The sequence below is a fragment of the Hydra vulgaris genome, chromosome 09 (genome assembly GCF_038396675.1).
Source record: "Hydra vulgaris chromosome 09, alternate assembly HydraT2T_AEP".
Classification (NCBI taxonomy): Eukaryota; Metazoa; Cnidaria; class Hydrozoa; order Anthoathecata; family Hydridae; genus Hydra; species Hydra vulgaris.
Genome location: NC_088928.1, coordinates 23,450,172 through 23,460,228, shown reverse-complemented (window position 1 = coordinate 23,460,228; position 10,057 = coordinate 23,450,172). Strand labels below are relative to the sequence as shown.

The following is a 10,057-nucleotide window of genomic DNA, read 5'->3' as shown; positions in this document are numbered from 1 at the left end:
TGGAGTGTCTGTGGCTCGAGATCTGCCTCTTCCTGATTTTTTTTAATTTTACACACGCGTACGGTCGAATGTTAATAAAATAAAATTGTAATATCAGAAAAAATTGATCGCAAAAGTTGTGTTTTAATAACATTAAAATACAAAATTTGTGTTTTAATAACATTAAAACACAAATTTTGCGATCAATTTTTTCTTATATTACTATTTTATTTTATTAAAAGCATTGGGTTTTAAAAATTCATTTTAATTTTTCTTGTTAAAGTTTTGTTTATAAATAAAGGCTTAGTTGTAAAACGATTGCTGTAAAAATAAACTTGTCCAAACTTATAAATTATTGATTCATTAAAAAGAATCAACAATTTATAATCAGACGTAAAAGTTTAGCAAAAGAAACTGTTACCCTGCGCTAGATAATTTCAGATCGAAGGTGTAACAGTTTTGTCTCAATGAAGCTTTGGATAATTTTATTGGTGAGTATTTTTGTGCCAATTTCTTTTTTCGTTTAAGTTTAGAAAATATCTCCTACACATGTAGAAAACCACTGTTTGTTAATAAAATTTACACAAATTTTTAATTTGAACTTCTAATAATAACAACAATAACAAAAATAATAAAGTGGATAATAAATAGCTAAAAAATGTTATTAAATATTTTTCAAAACCTTGTTTTAAAATCATCAATCAATAGATAAATATCATTATAGTTTAAAAATTACAATAATATTTATCTATTATTATGATATTTTAAAACAAATTTATTTGCAATTAAAAAATAAATTATACTTTAAAAATTACATAAAAGTTATCAAGAGGTTTGTGGCTAAATGCCAGATCGAGCCATATTTCCGACATCGGTAAGATAAAAAAAGCAATATTATAAAATAATATTATTATTCAATAAGATAAAAAAAAAAACAACCATAAAAATATTAAAATATTATAAAGCATCATCCCTTTCATTTTTCCATGAAAATTATTGTCTGTTTTGTAACTGGTATTTGATGTTTAGGTAGCGTGAAAAAGAAAATCTGCTTTAGAAAAGAAAAAAAATATATATATTTTACATGACATTGCAATTTGAAATATTTTTGAAATTATTTTTTCTCAGTTTTTTTATATTTTGCCTCAGTTATTGATATTGTTTTAATAACCTTTTTATTATGAAAAAAATTCCAACAAATTTGATAAAATTAACTAAAAGCACCGGCGTACGTGTAATGGCTTCATCGTTATTATTAAGTGAAAAATAGTGAAATAATATTTTAACACAACTTTTATATTATGGCGAGCTTATGTTTAAAAAATCATTACGAAGTTCTTGATAACAAATTTATTATAAACGTGCCAAATCAATTAGCTAAAAACAATTTTAATACGCAATAATACCAATAACCTCAAAATAACGAGAACACAATTGCTCTTATTTTGAAATTAAAAAATTATGCAAACCTTCAAAACTGTCATTAAAAGATCTCTCTAATTGATATTTGAGGTAACAGTGATACGATTATTAATACATGATAAACGTATTACAAGTGGTTATACATAAGATTATTGATTGCTTCTACTTTTATGCAAGTGCTAAATGTATAATATGATTTTTGTTATTTTCAACTTTTAATTTTTTGTTTTATGAAGATAATGCAATTTGACACAACACATCTTTAGTTGCTAAAAACTCGTTACCAAATTTAGATGGCAACATATTTACTTGAGAGTTTTTTTTTACAATGCTTTTTCTTTAAAAAAATATTTAATATTATAGTTGAGTGAAAATTCAACCAAGCTATAGTATGAAAAGCTACAGTTTCAGAGATGTAATCATTATTTTTAACGCCGCTTTTCATTTAATTGGATTTGGTTGTTTGATTTGTGGAATTTTCGGAGCTGCATTTTGGGTTCAGAATTTAAATTACGGATTTTTTGAAATGGGGTTATTGCGATCATGTGAAACATTAAAAGAAAAGATAAAAGTGTGCTCATTTCGGCCAGAAGCTTTTCAGTTTCTCGCTAAAAATAACACCACAAGTAAGAAAGTTTTATTTTAATGATCTTTTTTCAATATTGTTTCAAGTTTAAACTAACTAGAGTCGTTCCTAGAACTAGGGTGGGTAGACACATCGCCCACTTTTTTTAATTTAACTTTTTACTTTTTTAAGCATTCAACGTTTTATTTTATTTTTTTATAGAAAAAATTTGACAAAACCATAGAAAATCTAAAGATAGCATTATTAATGATAAATACTTGGTTTCCAATACATTTATAATTGTTTTTGTGAGGTCAAGTTGATCCAGCATGTTGGCCCAACTTAAGTTTCGCCGACTTGCCCGTTCTCGTTTTAACTTGGCATATAGTTATAAGATGATACAAACATAACTTTTGACAATTTCTATTATGCTTTGTTAACAGTGCATTAAAAAATAAATTAATAAAGCATATATTATTATGAATGAAAATATGCTTTATTTTTATAAACTAATGTTTATAATCAGTCAGAGTCAGGAGCTTTTACTATTGTATGTGGAGTCCCAAAGGGATCAATCTTGGGATCTTAATTATTTTTAATATAAATTAATGATATGAAAAAAGCTTCTCATAAAATATAGGAAACTATGTATGCAGAAAATGTAAATTTAATCTACAACCACTCCGATGTAAAAATATTGTTTGAAACAATGAACACTGAACTAGAAAGCGCTTTAATCAATGGTTTATAGTTAATAAATTATAATTAAAATGTGAAAAAACAAGTTTTACTCTTTTCCATAAAATAAGACAATTGATTTATCTTCCGCTAAAGAACTATCAATCAATAAAAATGAATTAAATCGAGTATACTCGATTTATACATATTATATATAGTTTTTGGGAGTAATATTTGATGAGAACCTAACTTGGAGAAACCATATTAGTCTAATTGAAACAAAAATTTCTTCTGTTATAGTTGTATTATACAAACCAAGGGGCTTTCTCAATTATAAATCGCGCAAAATGCTTTACTTCAGTCTTGTTCATTGTCAACTCTCCTACGCTAATACTATTTGGCGAAACACAAAACTAAATTAATAAACTTATAGAGTTTACAAGACCACGTAAAATAATTAACTACTTGAAGTAAATTAATAAACTATTTAAAGGGATAAGAAAACTTTTGCCTGTCATAAAATACATGAATGTCCTAGAGATATCACAGTTTTAAATATAATCTTACGTAGTACTTTACACAAAAAATATTTTATTGTAAACTTACTAAAGCCATATGGGCTTTAAATGTTATTGTTAAAGAGGCTCTATGAAAAGATTGTGGTGACACCTGTCATCTGTACCTTTTTTGAGTCCCTGGCTGTTTTATAAATATTCTTTGTGCAACGCAAAAGTTTCATTGTAATTTTTATTATTTATTTCTATATGAACAGCATAATATATACAATACTAACTAAAAAAATGGTTTAAAGTTTAAGTTTGTTGAAAGTTACATGTTTTATTATAAAACATGTTTTATTATAAAAAACCCTTTAAGTTTTGAATCATAAACCTTGATAGAATATTTTATGATAAGTACTTTATTATCTTAAAGCCCATTTTTTTAAATTTATTTTCAAAACATTTCAAAACACAAAAACATAACAACACAGTTGAAAAAAAACTTTAAAAATAATAAAAAAATTTATTTCGGTTTTCAAACTATTGGCATTGTGCCAAGTTTGCGTTGGGTCAACCTGCTTTATTGTCATGTTAAAAATATTAGCAATTTCCTTCTTAAAGAAATAAATTAGTACTGTGTAATATTATGTACTAAAATAATTTTTAAGCTGTTCTTAAGTTTAAAACGTGGTACTTAGAATGTTTTACTGTTAACAGTAAGGTAAATTAGGGTACTTTATTTAAAGATGCCATTTTTGTGTAATATGAGGATACTCAAATTACCCAGTGTTTTTCATTAAAATTACCAAATTTAAAGTCGCATATCCTAAAATAGCAGTGTTACTAATTATTTTTTGAATAAAAACAAAACATAGTAAAATATTTTACCATTTTAACAATACTAAATATTTTTCTGTAATTTGAATTCAAAAAATTTGAATTTTTATCGTTCAAAGGTTTAAGTTAATAAAATTGAAAAAATAGCGAACTAATTTTTTTTTTTTTTTGCGGAAAACATAGAAGTATTGTTTCAACAAAAGATGACTTAAAATTTGATCTTTTAAGGACAATGATATATTATATAGCTAGATGTCTAACTTGCGGGATTTTATTGGACAAAACATGAAGCCGCTTTTTTTGGTTTATAATAATAGTCCGCTATTCGTAAAAAGGGCAAAAAGCTGAAACCGAAATGTGGAATAAAAGTTAAAAATGCAAGTCAAAAGTTCCCAATAAATTAATGATAATTCAAAAACAAATTTTAATAATTATAAAATACTTATAAAAGTTTTTTTATGTTTATTAAAATGTATTTTAATTCATAAAAATGCTTCAAAATGTTTATTAAAATGTATTTTAATTCAAAAAATGCTTCAAAAGCGTATGTCGTTTTACTTTTCTATTCTTTCTTTAATCCCTTTTTAATCGAAAATAAATTAAGGAATCATAAATTATTATTTTACAAGTATTATAATTACCGCTTAACAATTTTATGTAAATAGTATTTAAATTTAAAATATATTAACTTCATTTAAGAATTCCAAACATTAGTTGTAATTGTCAGGTTGGTATTTTTTTACTTAATCGATGTTATTTTGAGCTAATTTAAAGTGCTCATGTTACCAAGTGGTCTGGGTAATATGAGCACTTTTGCTACTTTTTTAAAACCTCTGTGTTTTTAAGAAAAAATTTCGGGTGCCCAAATATCTAAGTGGATCATGAGTAGGGATCCCTAAAAATTGTTTATTCGCAAAAATTTTGGATCCAGCATAATTGTATTGAAAATATTCTATTTTCACTTAAGGGGCTCATATTACCCTAATCTACCCTTAACATTTTTCTGAATATCTTTCTCCTGCCTTTCTGTGCATATAACACAACGTTTTGAACCAAAATTTTCGGTTTTGGACTCATCTGCTCAAAGAACTTTTTCCATTGTTCAATTGACGAATGTGCATATCTTTTAGCCCAATTTAACCTTTTTGTTTTATAATTGGTTTTAATTTTGGTTTACAAGCAGCTCCGCGCCCGTGTAAGTCAAATTTCTTTTGTCAATTATTGACGGCGGAAGTGATAATTTTAATACCATTAAACTTACACAAATTTGATTTTTTTAGCGGTGAGTCTTCTATTTGATAGGGAAATCTTTTTTATTTTTCTATCTTATAATTTATTAATTTTTTACAAGTCTTCCAGAGCGTCTTATACTTGCATGGGCTTCTCTTTCTTGGTGTTGTCCTTTGGAAACAGCGTCTTAAATTTTTTATTGTTTTTGAAATTTGGGCTTGAGAATAACCTGTCGTAAGCTGAACAACATGAGAATAATCCTCTGGTAACCAGATGTTTCACCTGTCTTTCAGATGTCATGTTACCTGTGTATCTAGAATTCTCTTTCAGTAATGCTTTTCTTTTATCCACTTTAAACAGTAAATAAATTTTTAATATGAAAAATCAATTCTTAAAACCAAAAAAAAAAAAAAAAAACACAAAATAAATTAAGCGAATACTTATTGTTTATTTAAATATGTTAAAGTAGTCTAAACTATTACGGACAGAAGCGATTTTACGGATGTGTGTGTGGGAGCGGTGATTTACTGTTCCACCCACCTAAAGAAAGCGATTTTTAAGTTAAAATCGATAAATTTAGTTGGCTAGTTAAGTATGTGACACAATTCAGGCGGATAAATTTTAGTCTTGAGGACCTTTTTTTTTTAAAGCCAGTTTTAAGGATTCATTCCCCCTCCCCCCCCACCTTTTATTTTTGTAGAATTGTCTCTGATTACAGATATACTACTTAGGTCTTTAGGAAAGTTTGTAGAACTTCATCTGTAAAGATACAATGAGACAGTTAAATAATTAAATATTTATATATCATTTTAAACTGTGTTTAATTATGAACATTTTCAGTACTTGTTGAAATATTTTGAATGTTTATTAAAAAATTTATTTAAATTTTATTATATACGTTAAAAAAAAAAAATTAAAAATGGAAAAATTTGAATATCGAGCATATATTAAAACCCGTGCTCTACTTGGAGTTTCTGCACAAGCCATATCCGATTAGTTGGTTTTAGTTCATGGTAACCAAGCTCCAAAGTATAGTACAGTTGCCAAGTGGGCTACTTTATTTTAAGATGGTAGAGAGAGTCTCGAAGATGATCCTCGCTCAGGGCACCCTCGAACCATGTATACAGCTGAGAATATTGAACGTGTGCGAGCCATTATTGAAGAAAATCCGCATGCAACACATGATATAATTGAAACCCTGACATCGATTAATCGTTTTACAATCAACGAAATCATTCACAACGCACTTAAAAAAAGAAAACTAACATCACGTTGAATACCCCACGAGTTAACTGATCGAAATTGCAAGAATAGAGTTGAGGCATGTAAAGAAAATTTAGCCCTTTTCAGAAACGGCCCATGGAGACTATGTGATATTATTACAGGGGATGAGTCGTGGTTTTATTTGAGACAAGTTGGACACAAGTCGGCTAATGCTAGTTGGGTCGGTGAAGGTGAAAGTCCAAGAACTATAGTAAGATGTGATAGGTTTCAGCCGAAAAACATGTTCTACATCTTCTTCTTCAAAACAGCAGGTGTTGTTCATTTGGGTTATGTTGAAAAGGGAGACACTATTACTAGCGAATATTATATAAAAAATTGTTTGAAACCTCTTATATGCGAAATAAATAAGCAAAGACCTAAAACAGGCACTCAAAATTTCAAATTTCTCCATGATAACGCTCGACCACATGTGACTGAAACCGTCACAAATTGTCTAAACCAAGCTGGAATTACAATAATTCGCCACCCACCATGCTCACCAGACTTAGCTCCATCCGATTACTGGCTATTGACTTAATAAAAAAAAAAATAACTTGATGACGATACTGACGTCGAAAGTCAAAAAACTCGCATAACGAAGCTACTTCAAAGTATACCCAAAGAAGAGTATAAAAAAACGTTTGACAAATGGCTTGAAAGGATGCAACTTTGTATAGATAACGATGGACATTATTTTGAACATTTGATAAAATAAAATTTAATAAAAACTCTTCTGTTTTTTTTTTTAATAGGGGAGTTCTACGAACTTTCCTAACAACCTAAGTACAATCATAAACTAAAACATAAAGACACTCACTGAAGTTAAAAAAACAAACAATTCCAATATATTTTTACTTTGAATGTATAAATTCATTACTTGCCTCAAACTTTTTTCAATAGTATATATATAAACTATCATCAGAAATATATATATATATATATATATATATATATATATATATATATATATATATATATATATATATATATATATATATATATATATATATATATATATATATATATATATATATATATATATATATATATATATATATATATATATATATATATATATATACAGTGCTAGTTTTAGCACTACCAGCGCCCTGGGCGAGATTTATACGGCGCCCCTAGCTCAATTTAACCCCATTCAAAAAAAAGGCAAAGGGTAAAATAACCAATTAGTTTTGCCCCTTTATATTCGGCGCCCTGGGCCATCGCCCAATCAGGCCCTACCCTAACGCCGCCACTGTATATATATATATATATATATATATATATATATATATATATATATATATATATATATATATATATATATACCCTGACGCCACTGTATATATATATATATATATATATATATATATATATATATATATATATATATATATATATATATATATATACATATATATATATATATATATATATATATATATATATATATATATATATTGTCACGAGATTTAGCGAAAACGCGTAACGCATTTATAAGTAACTCAACTTAGCAAATATATTTTGCATCGTTAGAAGTTATATTGCGTCACTAGCGTCTTTTCAAGTACCGCTTTGTAATTAAAGTTATTAACGCGTTATTATCAACGCGTTAAAAATCATACAAACAGTTTTTTTTTTTCTCGCTATAACAAAAGTAAACTAAAACCTAAGTTCTTATTTAAAAAACCATTTTTATTATTTCAAATATGAATTAAATTTTATTTTGAAAAAAAATATTTTTTTCATGAAACGTAAAATGTTTGTTTATTTTCTTATGATTTTACAGTTGGTTTTTGGTTATTTTATTAACTGTTAATAAACTTTTTCTTATTTAATTTGTGAACACTTTTTAATAATGTTTTTAAACAATAAAGAGTTTTTTTTTGTTATTTATCAGTTACAGATAACATATTCGTGATCATAATTTATTTTCATAAATTAAACGAACGTCATTAAAACTTTACGTTATTGAATTAACAATAAACAAAATATCTTATTAATAAAATATTTACATCAAAATAAATCGTGCATTTTTTAAACTATTATGACTAAAAATAGCTTTTGAATTTAAAAGGAATTTATATATTTAATTTCTTATGATAAAACTTAAAACACTTTATTTTTTTTAACTAATTTTTAACAACAACACAAAAAATTATGAAACAAACTGTTTCTTAAACAAAAAATCTATTAGTTTACAATTGCGGTTAAATGCTAAACTTAAACGACTTTTTAACTAATTTTTAACAACAACACAAAAAATTATGAAACAAACTGTTTCTTAAACAAAAAATCTATTAGTTTACAATTGCGGTTAAATGCTAAACTTAACGACTTTATTTCTTCTGAATAAACGTCACGTTAACGACAATCAAAAGTAATTTAAATATTCTAAAAGTTATTGCGTAGCGCAAAACTGCTGAATCGCCTTTTCGCAAGCAAAATGCGAGCTGCGTAACGCTTCTTAACAAGGCCTGATATATATATATATATATATATATATATATATATATATATATATATATATATATATATATATATATATATATATATATTATGGGTCTTACTAACTAGCTTTTTAATTTCAAATCAAAGTAGCACTTGATTCGCAAATCGAATCGCTAGTTTAAAGAAATCCAAATTTATGTTATTTTATCTTTATATTCTTACGGTATACAATTAGAACGTTATATAAAGAAGCTCTTTTCGTTACTTCTAGCCTAAATTAATCTGAACTAAGACAATCTAAAATGTTTTCTCTTCAGTGAATACACTAGAAGCCAAATTCGAGGTAAATAAAAAAAAAATTACGACTACAAAAAAAAAATTCAAAAATATTGACATTCATCTTGTGCTCAAGCGTTAAAATACCCCGAAAAAAGCCCCGACTAGCTCCCAAGAAACTTGGATTTGAGCGCAAGGTAAATCTCAATACTTTGTAATTTTTTTTTTTTTAATGTGCTCATAATGGTCCAATTTTTTTTTTTAGATTGTAGTGTATCTTGGTTTTTTCATAACTGTTGTTTAAATTAAAAAAGATTTTGAAAAAAAAGCATTTAACAAAGGAAATAAACTTTCATTTAACGTTAAATATGTGAAGACACTTATGTGTTATTCAAAGTCTACTTTCGTTTGCTTGATTGCAATTTTCTATTGTTTTCATTTTTCTCAAGTAATAAACGAGTTTTCTTTTAACCTTTTTAAAAGTCATTAAAAGAAAAAATTGATGACAGTGAATTAACATTAATTTATAATGCGAAACTCTGCAGTAAACATTTTAGTTTCATCCCATATTTTTAACAAAGTGAATATCATTTCTTTCAAAATAGTGTTGCATATTGTGTCAGAATATTGTTAAAATTATAATGTTTAAAAATTAAAATTATAATGAAAGTTTGATAGAAAATAAGCAAGAGTCACAAAAAGTGATAGTTGTAAGTGCAAATAGTAGTGAGAAACTTTTAAAAAGTGGTAAAGAAAAGCGAAATAGAACTAGTAAATCAAAAAAAAATTCTTTTTTCAAATCCATGCTTTATGCAAGCAGAATTCTATTGGGCCTAGAAATTCTTTTTTTGTTATCTTT

At 26.3% G+C, this 10,057-nt stretch overlaps 1 non-coding gene across 1 annotated transcript in view; it reads left to right on the top strand.

Moving 5' to 3' along the window:
* Nucleotides 1–333: 333 nt before the first annotated feature.
* The window catches only part of LOC105843149 (uncharacterized), a 53,942-nt gene continuing 44,218 nt past the window's right edge, over nucleotides 334–10,057 (top strand). The window contains exons 1-2 of the transcript XR_010640728.1: nucleotides 334–470; nucleotides 1,765–2,027. This is a non-coding gene — a transcript (uncharacterized LOC105843149). The remainder of the gene's footprint in view (nucleotides 471–1,764; nucleotides 2,028–10,057) is intronic.